General features: G+C 36.3%; 1 protein-coding gene across 3 annotated transcripts in view; it reads right to left on the bottom strand.

Moving 5' to 3' along the window:
- Nucleotides 1–14,304, bottom strand: part of Nagk (N-acetylglucosamine kinase) — a 225,954-nt gene that overhangs the window by 22,363 nt on the left and 189,287 nt on the right. Inside the window, exons 1-2 of one of the 3 annotated variants that reach the window (XM_075291730.1) lie at nucleotides 1,272–1,396; nucleotides 1,135–1,208 (exon numbers count right to left, since the gene is read on the bottom strand). The exons of 1 other annotated variant lie outside the window; for it this stretch is intronic. The gene's annotated coding sequence lies outside the window, so the exon portion shown is untranslated. Of the gene's footprint in view, nucleotides 1–753; nucleotides 1,010–1,134; nucleotides 1,209–1,271; nucleotides 1,397–14,304 lie in introns of those variants that run through there. One more of the 3 variants, XM_075291731.1, reaches the window with a different exon arrangement.

Below are 14,304 nucleotides of genomic sequence, written 5' to 3'. Positions count from 1 at the left end.
GTGTGGCCGAGTAACATTTTTGTGTGTGAGTTGTTCATATTTGCATGATTTGACATCGGATTTGTTAACTCAATTGCTAATTTTTCTTCTAGTTGTTCTTATTATTTACGTTAGAGTATGAAGACCATGAAGAGAAAATTTTTTTTCAATGGTTTGTACTTTTCCGGCGGAAGAGTATCACTGCAAAACATGATTTTTTGGATATTTTTTGAACCACTTAACTTATCACAGATCCAATTAAACACGATTATTCGTCATCTTAATACCTTTCATTTAAGTACCAACAACGATATAATCGGACATTTCTAACTCGAGAGGTTAGGTTAGGTTAGGTGGCAGCCCGATGTATCAGGCTCACTTAGACTATTCAGCCCATTGTGATACCACATTGGTGAACTCGAGATATAATTTGTTTAGTGAAAAAAGAGCGTAAAACTAAAAATAACGGGATATCTTAAAAACTGTTCCATAAAAAAAAATTTTCAAAATTCAGCAGACTAAAATACATAAGAAAAGTCACATCTCATCAAATGTACATAAAAAAAAATATTTTGTAAACTAGTGTTATTTTTTAAACTGTTTACTATAATTCAAATTATAATAAATGTATATCAAAAAACAATTAGCAACTAAGGATGTCGCCTTATGGTTTTTTATTTCATTTTTTCAATTTAATTACTAAGTTTGTTGAATCAGTTTCCTTTTGGTTGATTATGTTTTCAATGGACTTTTTACTGAAATTATTTGGGGTACATTTTAGTTTTGCGTCGTAAAACGTTAATAAAATTTTGTCCACTGTGCAAATATAGGAATTAGAAACAAAAACACTTCACAACCGGTAGCGTAACGTTGCACTTGCTATCGTAGGTACTTTACACACAACTGCACTTGCACGTTCGGTAATGCACAAAAAAGAAGGAAAGAATATCAAATTCTTTGCACATTATGCACCCAAGGGTGGATACACAGAGAAGGGTATGCAACTAACTAACATTAGCAGCGCGACACGTAAACAAATATTAAAAAACCCGCTTTTGTCGATTTTTTATGTATCCACCATTCACTCGAAAGAAGTGGGATTTGTAATTTTTCAGCACCTAACATTAAGTTCATATCAATTAAGAAACAATTTACCATTTATTCACACAAATTTCTTTCTTTCTCACTTTCAGTTCTGGAATTTCTACAATCTATGAGGGGTGGTAATTCTATTGGATAATAAATGTTATAATTCTTGTTTATTTGTTAAACGTGTTGTGAGTTGTATTTACGTAGGTTTATTTTCTTTAAAATATTTGTTTCCCTCTTATTTGCGAGATTTATTTTATATCTTTTTATTTCCGTGTCTGCTCAATAATGGCTCTATGCTTGACAACGTTCACGTTAACAATGATTTCGAGTATTGCATGAAAACATTGGTGAACGAAACCAACTCTTATCCGTCTACTCTTAATACCTAAAATATTTCGTTTTCCTTCATTCTTCTTGCATTCGCCTCGAATCAGATTGTGGTTTTGTTGGCCACTTGTACTGCGATTGAGAATTTGTACTCATGTATTCGCCGGTTACTACCACCAAATCTCTTTCCCTAGCAATATTTCAGAGTTTGTTTATTCGTAGATGAATTGAAAGAGAAACGCTTGAAAAAATTAAGAGATAAAAATAATAGACCGTTTTTTTACTTTTCATGTTAGCCTCATAACGAAACAGGCGTCCAAACCCATGATATTAATTTACAATTAATTATTTTTTTTTTATTGTTGGACCATTAAGCCATAAAGAAACATTATTTTACTTAATTACAATCACTATACTCTAAAAATGTTGTTGTTGTTAGCTAAAACAACAGTTTTTGTCTGCTGAAAAGGGCAAAGCAGTCATCGTAGTTGTTTCAGCAATCATGCGTTAGTTGAAGCAGCATACATTTTTCTCTGCTGATACTACGTTCGCACTAGACAAAAAATCCTCGTAAACGAAGATTTTGGGCGAAATCCTCCTAGATCTCAGTAGATTTGCAATAGGCAAATATCAGCTGGCCCCAAAATCACTTTCAAAATCCCCTATACTGCCTTGTACAACTGTGGTTTTAGTACTAAAAATGCGCTCTTTGCAACCCTGCCCAAATTTTCCTTGTAGATGAATTTGTGTGTGCGTGTGCACATGCGAGTTTGTGTTTGTATTGATATATTTACAAAAAGCTGTTAAATCCTCAAAGCTACGAAATATCGTTATTTTGCCAGTCCGAACACTTGAGATTTGTAAAGAGATTTTGGTTCTAAATATCGAGATTTCGTGTCTAGTGCGAACGTAGTATGAAATAGCAAACATATATTACTGAATTACCAAACGCCGCACAGTGGGGCAAAATCGCAAAAAGTGGAGATTAATTAAACTACTTATCCGATTTTAAAAATTCTTTCACTATTATAATTCTACGTTATCACTGAGTGACATAGGCTAAATATATTTTGGAAAAATTCGCGGTGCCACTCCGATTTTGATGAAACTTCCCAATGTTGTACTGTTAATCTGATAATAATCCTTGTTGATATAATTATAATAATATTATATAATAATAATAATGTTGATATAAATAAATATTTATATCAACATCGACATGGTAAATGGTATGACGCTACAAAATTTGCAAAACGGGGAACAGCATTTACTTGATAATAGTCCGCAATACATTGAATAAAGTTTATCCCATAGAAAAGAAGTTGCCTTCAGGTAAGTAGCGCACCGATCATAAAAAGGAATATTACAAAAGTTTCCATAAAAATTGCAGGCTGCATACACCAACAAACACAAATACTTTTTACGGCAAGCGAGCTTTTTTTTATTGTATTAAGAATACAGGAAGAGTCTAAGTCGATCTGTATTTATATCTAGAGGCTTAAGGAAGAAATTTCTGGCAAGTATATATTGAATTAGGTTCTGTAGTTTGACCACATAATTGCAACCTAATAACCATCTGTCATTGGTATACAAACATTACCTATAAAAATTGTAAATTGATCTCACATATATGTAGATCAAAAGCCTTTGTTGTTAGCCCCTTTTGTATTTATTTTCATAGTTTATTATGATTGTAAATCATAATTGGGCGTGGCACCGCCCATTCAAACTTGGAACGGATATATCTAAGGAACTATCAGAGGTATGAATATGAGATTTGGTATATATTGTTACGTTTTTATATTTAGGCGTTTTTAATTACCCGACAATTAAAACACAGTTCTTTTAAATAACGGCAATCTACAATTTATTTACTATGACTTCACACTTTACAATTCGTTCACACTGAAGTTATTCGTTTGACGCTTTAATTAAGACTGACTCGTTAGCAGCATGCGAGCGCTTTTATATATGACAGTGTGGCAATACGAGAACATTCTGGTAGCACTACAATATTCTGGCAACGCCAGAACATTCTTAGACAATGCTAGAAGGATCTACGACCATTAAGTAATTCGTCTGGTGGCTGCCAAACACATACACACTCACATAGATATATGCTCGCATTACTACAACAACAATGACAATAGACAATGAGATGAAATGAGAAAGCAAAATAACAAAGCAAAGGGGTTGTTATTCTATGAGAGAGTAAGAACTAACATTTCGGTAAGCAAACAAAAGAACATAAAAGAAATTCAGGAAAATACTAGAAAATGAATGGATGATTCCAACAAGTGATAGCGAAATTTTATCGTTACAATTTTAAATTTTAAATTAACGGAAACTAATTTAAATAAACTTATATCTATAATTATCAAATTCGTAACACTGCCTCCCGCTTAAGCCTGTTCGTCCCGAACAGGCACAGAACCTGTTCCGTAAGGAGCCAATCGTTCCAGATGTACAACTTTCATCTTTGATCTAGGGCTGTCGTCCTTCTGAATCCGGTATACAACATCATTGATCTTCTTGATGACTTTGTATGGGCCTTCCCACTGTGTTTGCAGTTTAGGACACAATCCTTTCTTTCGTTGCGGGTTAAATAGCAGAACCAATTCTTCTTCTTGGAAGCCTTCAGTATTTACAGCACGATCGTATCTCGCCTTCATTCTGTTGCTGACCATTTTTATTTTGTTGCGCACTGATTCGTGAACTTCACCGAAAGTGTTTGGGATGTCGTTTCTGTTTTCTTCCATGGCGAGCTCATTAGGTTTAGCACCGAATATCAGATCACCAGGCAACTTCAACTCAGTTCCGAATAGAACATTGGCCGGTGTTCGAGAGGTGGAATCATGAATGGCAGATCTATACGACAGCAAAAACTTTGGTATATGCTCGTCCCAGTCCCTCTGGCCGTTGTCCACTACTTTTCGAAGATGTTCCTCCAGAGTGCGATTAAACCTTTCTACCATGCCATCGGATTGTGGATGTAATGGTGTAGTCCTCGTTTTCTTGATACCAAGGGATTCACACATCTCTTTGAATATGGCCGATTCAAAATTTCTTCCCTGGTCTGAGTGAATCTCGGACGGCACACCGTAGCGACATATCCAGTTTTTGTTGACAACATCCACAATCGTTTTTGCTTCTTGGTTTGGAATTGCATACACCTCCGGCCATTTGCTGAAGTAATCCATGACCACAAGGACATAACGGTTTCCAGAATCACTTACTGGGAAAGGGCCTGCCACGTCCATTGCTATTCTTTCAAACGGGGCTCCTGGTCTATATTCTTGCATAGGACCTCGACTTTTCCTTGTTGGACCTTTCGCCTTCATGCACTTCTCGCAATTGGCTACCCATTCAGCAATTGATTTCTGGCATCCAACCCAGTAGAATCGTTGCTTCACTTTCTCGGCGGTTTTGGTTATTCCCAGATGACCTCCACTGGGACCATTATGGAACTCCGCCAAAACATCTCTTATTTTGGAATCTGGAACGATGATCAAATTTCGGCTGCTCTTGCCATCTTCGCTTTCCCATTTACGTTGCAGGGATCCATTGACTAGAACTAAACTATCCCATTGAGCCCAGTATGATTTCATAAGTGGACTTTCGGCTGCAATGTCTTTCTTACTGGGCTTCTTGTTCTCTTCCTTTGCCAAAATAATTTTGATCAAAATGGGATCTTTACGCTGTTCTGTTGGCCAGTCCACTCCAGATTCGACGTGTAACAGCCGAATATCAACAATCTCCTCCTTGTGTTCAGCTTTCGAGCAGTGCTTGCATTCTATACTGCAAGGTCGACGTGACAAGGCGTCAGCGTTACCGTGTTTTCCACCTTTTCTATGCTCGATACTGAAATCATAGCTTTGGAGCCTCTCGATCCAACGTGCCAGTTGAGCTTCCGGATTCTTGAATTGGAGCAACCATCGTAGAGCTGAGTGATCAGTCCTGAGCAAGAAGTGTTGTCCATACAAATATTTATGATAATGTTTTACACTCTCTATGACGGCTAGCAGCTCTCGTCGCGTTACACAGTAGTTCTTTTCGGGCTTGGACAACGTTCGGCTGAAATATCCGATGACCTTCTCCTTGCCGTCTATCTGTTGGGATAGCACACCTCCAATACCATGCGCGCTAGCATCTGTATCCAAAACAAATTTTTCGCCCGGAATAGGATACGCTAGAACAGGAGCTGAACATAAAAGTTCTTTTAAATGTTGGAATGAATCCTCCTGTTCGTCGCTCCACTGGAACTTCTGACCTTTTTGGGTCAATTTATGGAGACTAGCGGCGATGCTGGCGAAGTTTGGGACGAATCGTCGGTAATATGTACATAACCCCAGGAAACTTCTTAATTCGTGGAGATTTCGGGGTCGTGGCAAATCTCTGACAGCTTGGATCTTGTCTTCATCGGTGGATATGCCCTCTGCAGTCACATGATGACCCAGGTATTTAACTTCCCGCTGGAAAAGGGAGCATTTCTTTGCGTTAATGCGTAGACCAGCGGCTGACAATTGCTGGATAACGTCTTTCAAGTTCTTAAGGTGCTCGTCAAATGTTTTGCCCATCACTATGATGTCGTCCAAGTATATCAAGCACGACTTCCAGTGCAACCCCTTCAGTACCCGCTCCATCAATCTTTCGAAGGTAGCCGGAGCGTTGCAGAGCCCGAACGGCATTACATTGAATTGCCAGAGACCGCCATTAACGCCAAAAGCCGTCTTTTCCTTGTCTTTCTCGGCGATCTCTACTTGCCAATATCCACTCTGCAAATCAAGCGTAGAAAACCATGTTGTTCCGGCTAGTGTGTCCAACGTGTCATCAATGCGTGGAAGCGGATAACTGTCCTTTTTGGTGACATCATTCAGTTTTCTGTAGTCCACGCAGAATCGGGTACTTCCATCTTTCTTTTTGACCAGCACAACTGGGGAACACCAAGGACTTGATGATGGCTCGATCACTCCACTCTCCGCCATTTCCTTTATGAGCTTTTGAACTTCGTCTCTTTTTGCCAGGGGAACACTTCGTGGTGCCTGTTTTATGGGCTTTTCTTCTGCGGTTTTAATTTCATGTTTCACTACAGATGTTCTTCCTTGATTTCCCTTTTCAGAAGCAAAAGCACAGGCGTTTTTCCACAACAATTGCTTGGCTTTATTTCTCTCTGACGGCGATAGATGACGTGTCCAAGCCTCGACATACGCTTCTAGATGTTTTCTCACTGCTCCATGTGTCTTTGATGTGTTGCCTTCCAAATTGACTATTGCCTCGGCTGGTGTACATTTGCCAATGTCAGAAAATTTTACAATTTGCTCGTGATTGTCAGACAAGTTCAAGACACGAACTGGTATTAGTCTCTCTTCGTTCGTTGTTACCAGGGCATTTGCTATCAAGATGTTGTTGCTTTTGTTTTCTGCTGGTTCAACAACCCACAATTGGCCGACTTCACAATCTCCATTCATAGGAACCCATATAATTGCTTCGGCATTCGGTGGTATAGACTCTGACTGGCTCGTTGTCAAACGTCTGACAGGTGTATTCTCGTCGTATCCCACGTTTACCGTTATTTCGGCATCGCACCATGTCATTACACGACGCTTCATATCCAGATTGAGGCCAAAAGCAATCATGAAATCCGCTCCAATTATAACTTCGTCTACAATATCGGCCACAATGAAATCATAAGTAACGGATTTGTTAGCAATAGTTAATTTTACGGTGACCTTTCCATATACGGTTGCGGGTTCCCCTGTAGCCGTGCGTAGCTTGACTCCAATCAGTGGTGTAACTTTTCCTTTTACTAAATCAGATCTAATGATAGACTTTGATGCACCAGTATCCAACGTCAAAGTACGCTTGTCGCCATTAATAACACCCGCAATAGTTAAATTGTTATTTTTCTGTTGAACTATTGCTATGGAGATGGTGGGGCCATCGTCTGTGGGAGCCAGCTCTTGCCCCGCTGAACTAGCTCGATTTAGTTTAAAGATGACTCACTTGACTGTGGGGTCACCTTCTTATGGCTATTGTTTAATGGAGATGGTGATGTGGACCTTGACCGTTTGCGTCGTGCTTTGCATTCTCGAGCTAGATGTCCCGGCTTATCACAGTTATAGCATTTGATCCGGGATTTATTTGCCTCTTGCTTCATTTCTTGCATTGCCTGCTTCATGGCCTCTTTCATCGACTCAATAACGGACTTTGATTCATCACACTCTGTCTCTACTTTACGTACTTTGTGAATTTGAGGCCGCGCTAGCAATCTCGCAGTCTCCTGTGCAAGTGCGAATGTTACTGTTTCAGCGAATGTAGCCTTTTGTGACGCATATGTTGCACATTTTATATCTGGGTCTCGAATTCCATTGACGAAGGTTTCAATCTTGATGCGGTCCACAAGAGGATGACTCTCACCTGGGTATGTCAAAAGCACTAGCCGCTCAACTTCTGTTGCGAAATCTTGTAGGGTTTCATTCGATTTCTGGATTCTTCCTCTCAATTCCATTCTGAAGATGTCCTGCTTGTGCTCTCCACCATACTTGCGTTGAAGTGCCGCTATTACTTCATTATAGTTATTTCTAGAAGCAGCGGGAATGCTTTGTATCACATCAGCAGCATTGCCCTTTAATGCCAATAGAAGTTCAATTGCTTTATCATCGTCATTCCACAAATTTCTACAAGCAACCATTTCGAATTGGAATTTGAAGACATCAAATGACGTTGAGCCATCGAAAACAGGAGTTTTGATTTTTGAGCCCTCGATGACGCGCACTGGACCACCTTTAATTTCCAGCTCTGACATTTTTTTCTCGATGTGCAGAAACTTCTCATCATGAACCATAATTTTCTCATCCACGGAAAGAACTTTCTTATCCAATTCCACAATTTGATTTTCTATATGGTCCACGTTTCTCCATGCCTTCAGAAATTTGTTGTAATTTTTCGTTGACCATTCTAGAATTTTCGTCGAATTTTTCTTCCATTTTTCTAGAATTTGCTTCCATCATTTTGCTCAAAACATTGAGCATTGATGTGTAATCCACAACACTCGAAGCCACAGATGGAGTTTCTACACTGCTTGTATTGACGAGTATTGATTCATCAATGTCTTCCTTATAATCAAACTCATGCGTCGCAATGTCCATATTACGCCGTTCAAACTCTTCCAGTAGACGCTTTTGAAGCTGGGCCTTATTGCCTGTTGTCGGCAGCTACAGTTTGCTCAATTCCTTTTTTAAGTCTTCCACACGAAGCTCATTAAACTTCATTGTAGATTTTTTTTCGTTATTTCACTTCCGACACCAATTGTTACGTTTTTATATTTAGGCGTTTTTAATTACCCGACAATTAAAACACAGTTCTTTTAAATAACGGCAATCTACAATTTATTTACTATGACTTCACACTTTACAATTCGTTCACACTGAAGTTATTCGTTTGACGCTTTAATTAAGACTGACTCGTTAGCAGCATGCGAGCGCTTTTATATATGACAGTGTGGCAATACGAGAACATTCTGGTAGCACTACAATATTCTGGCAACGCCAGAACATTCTTAGACAATGCTAGAAGGATCTACGACCATTAAGTAATTCTTCTGGTGGCTGCCAAACACATACACACTCACATAGATATATGCTCGCATTACTACAACAACAATGACAATAGACAATGAGATGAAATGAGAAAGCAAAATAACAAAGCAAAGGGGTTGTTATTCTATGAGAGAGTAAGAACTAACATTTCGGTAAGCAAACAAAAGAACATAAAAGAAATTCAGGAAAATACTAGAAAATGAATGGATGATTCCAACAAGTGATAGCGAAATTTTATCGTTACAATTTTAAATTTTAAATTAACGGAAACTAATTTAAATAAACTTATATCTATAATTATCAAATTCGTAACAATATGTTGATCGTACAGTATGAATTACATCCAAGGTGGAATAGGGCGGTGCCACGCCCCTTTTAAAAAATTTTCTGGCTCAGTCGGATTTTTGTTTTTTGTAAAAAATTAATACAATTTTCACATAGTAATTAATTTATTTGCATTATAATAACGTTGACAAAAGGGGTATTATTGTATCATATGTGTAACCAAATTCGGGACCCAAAGCAGATTTTAAATTTGTTATAAAAATAGCTTGTTCCTTCATATCTACAAAGTAGGAAAAAATTTATACAAAAGTTTTTATATATATATCGTTTTATATTATGAGACATATGTTTCTGACCTGCTATTTTAAAATATATGCCCAAAGTTATCAAAACTCCAATGCATTGTCCTCCATATAATCATCGTTGTCATCTGTTTCATGATTTATGCCTTCTCGTGCCACGTTCGTCAAAAATGAAGGCGAAACAAGAGATCTAACACCGATTTTGGAAGTTGGTGGAATTTTTTTGGCAATTTTGATTTACCAGATAGGATTGGATCTTAACTAAGTATGAACCTATTTAATATGTCTCGATGGCAATCCTCTCGACTACATTTGCGAGAAAAATGTTCTCTGTAGTTCTTCAAATCTTTGTTTCGGACAACCCAGGAACCCAATTACAAATTTTACATCTTTTTAAACACTTTTGACATTTTCGCATTTCAATACACAATACATAACGCACAATAACAAATACTTTTATCATTGTAACACATAGTTGATATATATAAAAACAACAATTATAACAAAGAAAACGAAGAAAAAGCTAACAAAAGACAAGAACTGGTGTTTTTTGTTTGAGTGACTATTTTCACAGTTAATTTAATAAAAAGATTTCGCGCAAAAACGCGCAACGTTTTATTACTTAATATGAAAGCCTAGGAATTGTAGTTTATTAAAACATTAATATTCTAATGCCAAGTGACCCCATTCATATTTAAATATCCAAAAATATTTTGAAAATATCCAAAATTTAGACACATTTTAAAATATTTTTTCAAAATATTTATACACAATTTTTGTTTACACAATTTTTGTATAACAACGCTAAAATACCTGAGGTTGAAGATTCCATACTGAAAATATTACTTTTGGCTTGCGAAATGCTATATATTAAGCTCCGAAATATACTGAATTTCAAAAAAACTACTTTGAGCGATCAGCTCAAAAATTGCTTAACTTTAACACAATGCAACTTGACAAGAAAACAACATATGACATTGAAATTTTCAGTAATGATGTAGAATTTTATATACTTTAATCGAATGCTAAGTATTTTTCAAAAAACAAAAATTTAATTTTTCAATTAATCTCCATTTTTTGCGATTTTGCCCCTCTGTGCGCCGTTGCTAAAAACTTTTGAAAACATCTCTGCTGAAATATCACACTGCATTAGTTGCAGCAGCTGACTTTTTTTTGTCCTAGCAACAACCTTTGTCATCGTTCGTTTAGTTGGAGAATGTCGTATTTACATTAGTTTTTAATAAGTTTTTAGTTTATAATAAGTTTGTCATTCCGTTTGTAACACATCGAAATATCGATTTCCGACTATATAAAGTATATATTTTCTTGATCAGGGAGAAATTCTAAGACGATATAACCATGTCCGTCTGACAGTCTTCAATAATGAAGCAATCGTGCTGAAATTTTGCACAAACTCGTCTTTTGTCTGCAGGCAGGTCAAGTTCGAAGATGGGCTATATCGGCCCAGGTTTTGATATAGTCCCCATATCCACCGACTTCCCGATTTGGGGTCTTGGGCTTCTACAAACCGTAGTTTTTATCCAATTTGTATTTTAGGACTATAAAGAGGTGTGCCAAAAATGGTGAGTATCGGTCCATGTTTTGGTATATCTCCAGATTTTACTTCTCGTGCTTCTAGAAACTGTATTTACTATCCGATTTGCATGAAATTTGAAATCTAGAGGTATTTTGGGACCATAAAGAGTTGTGCCAAAAATGGTGAGTATCGGTCCATGTTTTGGTATAGCCTCCATATAGACCGATCTTCAGATTTTATTTCTTGGGCTTCTAGAAACAGTATTTACTATCCGATTTGCATGAAATTTGAAATCTAGAGGTATTTTATGACCATAAATAGGGGTGTCGAAAATGGGGAGTATCGGTTCATGTTTTGGTATAGCCCCCATATAGACCGATCCCCCGATTTTACTTCTTGGGCGTCTAGAAACTGTATTTTCTATCCGATTTGCATGAAATTTGATTTTACTTCTTGGGCAATTCACCGATTTAGGGTCTTGAGCTTCTAGAAACCGTAGTTTTTATTCGATTTGCCTAAAATTGGAAATCGAGATGTATTTTAGGACCACAAATAGGTGTGCAGACTGATCGCCCGATTTTAGATTTCGTAGTTTTTACCCAATTTGTCTGAAATTTGAATTCTAGAGGTATTTGAGGAACTTAAGAGGTGTGCCGAAAATGTTGAGTATTGGACCATGTTTTGGTATAGCCCCCATACAGACCTACCTCCCGGATTTAGTTCTTAGGCTGCTAGAATCTGTATTTTTTTATCCACTTTGCCTGAAAATATAAATATACTGGTATTTTTGACCCTCAAAAATTTGTATCGCATTTATTTCTACCGGTCCATTATGTAAGATATTTATCGATCGACCGATTTCACTTCTTGAGGGTATAGAAGGAACATATCAATTGCTTAAAACTAAAAGTAAAATTTCCAGATTTTACTCCTCGTTATCATTTAAATAATGGCGGTAAAAATCTACGGATTTAAGATTTCAAATCAAGGCTTTTATCATCATTTAAACGATATGTTTATGATTTCTCTAAAATTCAAACAAAATTTGTTCTTATAAATCCAGAATCTGATCTGGTATTCATAGGTAGAATCTTTAAATTTATCTTCGGGAAGTGTACTGGTTGAATTGATCTGCTTGGAGCAATATCTGTCATCTCACCCCCTTAAATCCTACATATATTATCAAGATACCCACACCGACGAAGAGTTTTCAAACGAAACTATTATATTTGTTTCATGGTGGTGGGTATTTTAAATTCGGCCCGGCCGAACTTACTACTGTATATACTTGTTATTATTATTACTTTTGTTAATACTTTAGTTTCGCAGTAGTTTATTTCAAGCTACTAATGTATGGTCCAAGAGGGCTTAATTTATTAAACAAGTGTTTCAATTGATTTAGAATTTGTCCTGGCCAGATTTATATAAACCCAAAGTAATGTTAGTAAAACAGCAAAAAAAGTCTACTAAAATAGCAAAAAGTCTGTTGGAAAAGGGAAAGCGGTCATTGTTTGCTGAAATAGCAAACATTGGCTGCACTGAAATAAATATTGTCTTGAGGCCAAACATTTCATGTCCTTAAAATACGAATGCGAACTTTGCTTTGCATAGAAGTTGCATTTCTCTGATATGTTGTTTTCCTTATGCAAAAATCGATAAGCTATTCAATGATGTCGTTTTGTTCTTATACTTATGTGGTTCAACTTCAGAATGGGTATCTTTACTCTCCAAAATCAGAAAAAACGAGTCTGAATTTGGAAATACTAGGGTTTTTTTTCAGGAACGGTGTTCTTTATTAGTATGAATGACAAAATAAAGAACATAGGATCAAATCTCACCAGCGGTTAATTTTTTTATTAACATTTTTTCAATTATTTTTTTATGTTGTACATCGTTTTTATTTTATTTCATTTTTTTTATTATTTTTGTATAATTTATTTTTTCCATTAAAAATAAACAAAAAATTAAAAATTATCGTAGCTTGCAAAACCTTCTCAAAAGGACTTCCATAGAAGTGAAAAAAAAACCAGCAGCGATGAAATTTTTAATTTTATTCTTATTATTTTTTTATTGATTTTCCATTATTTTTTTGTGAAATTTCATTGTCCAAACTTAAATTTTCACTTGATATAGCCTAATTGCGTAGTTTCTAATACTTGTTGAAAAGGACTGCATTGGAAGTGGAAAAAATCGATGGGGGATTCCGCGATGTGCTTTAAAAGAAATGCTTGTGGAACAACTTCCAATTTTTTTGCTGGGGTACTATCAAAGTCCTTTAAAAACGTGTCAATAAGCCTAATTAGTCACGACGATTTTTCTATGGGATTCCGGATTTTCAGTAGTATTTTTTTGCTATTTCAGCAGAGGAAAATGTTTGTTGTTTCAACTAACGGATGTTTGTGGAATCAACAACATTAGCAGCTTTTCCTTTTTCAGCAGACAAAAACTGGAGTTTTAGCAAGCATTCCTGCTGTTTCGTCGAATAATTTTATTCTTATTATTTTTTTATTGATTTTCCATTACTTTTTTGTGCAATTTCATTGTCCAAATTTAAATTTTCACTTGATATAGCCTAATTGCGTATTTTCTAATACTTGTTGAAAAGGACTGCATTGGAAGTGGAAAAAATCGATGGGGGATTCCGCGATGTGCTTTAAAAGAAATGCTTGTGGAACAACTTCCAATTTTTTTGCTGGGGTACTATCAAAGTCCTTTAAAAACGTGTCAATAAGCCTAATTAGTCACGACGATTTTTCTATGGGATTCCGGATTTTCAGTAGTATTTTTTTGCTATTTCAGCAGAGGAAAATGTTTGTTGTTTCAACTAACGGATGTTTGTGGAATCAACAACATTAGCAGCTTTTCCTTTTTCAGCAGACAAAAACTGGAGTTTTAGCAAGCATTCCTGCTGTTTCGTCGAATAACAAAAAAATTCTGTATGTGTAGTTTTGTATATAGTGAACCAAACAAATTTAGAAACATCTCCCATATATATATTTCGACTGAAAATTTTGAAATTTTGCACAAAGAGACGAATTAACATTTTAGCAATGTGTGCCAAATTTGGTCAAAATCGGTTCAAATTTATATATAGCCTCCATATTTATATTTGTTCGACGGGAGAATTATGGCTCAATACCCACAGTTTTACCCCGAGATTAAACGAGATTTTAGTCGTATTGTT

The sequence above is a fragment of the Haematobia irritans genome, chromosome 1, assembly GCF_050003625.1.
Source record: "Haematobia irritans isolate KBUSLIRL chromosome 1, ASM5000362v1, whole genome shotgun sequence".
NCBI classification, from domain to species: Eukaryota; Metazoa; Arthropoda; class Insecta; order Diptera; family Muscidae; genus Haematobia; species Haematobia irritans.
The sequence above is the reverse complement of the archived record's forward strand: the minus strand, read 5'-3'. Positions and strand labels throughout refer to the sequence as shown.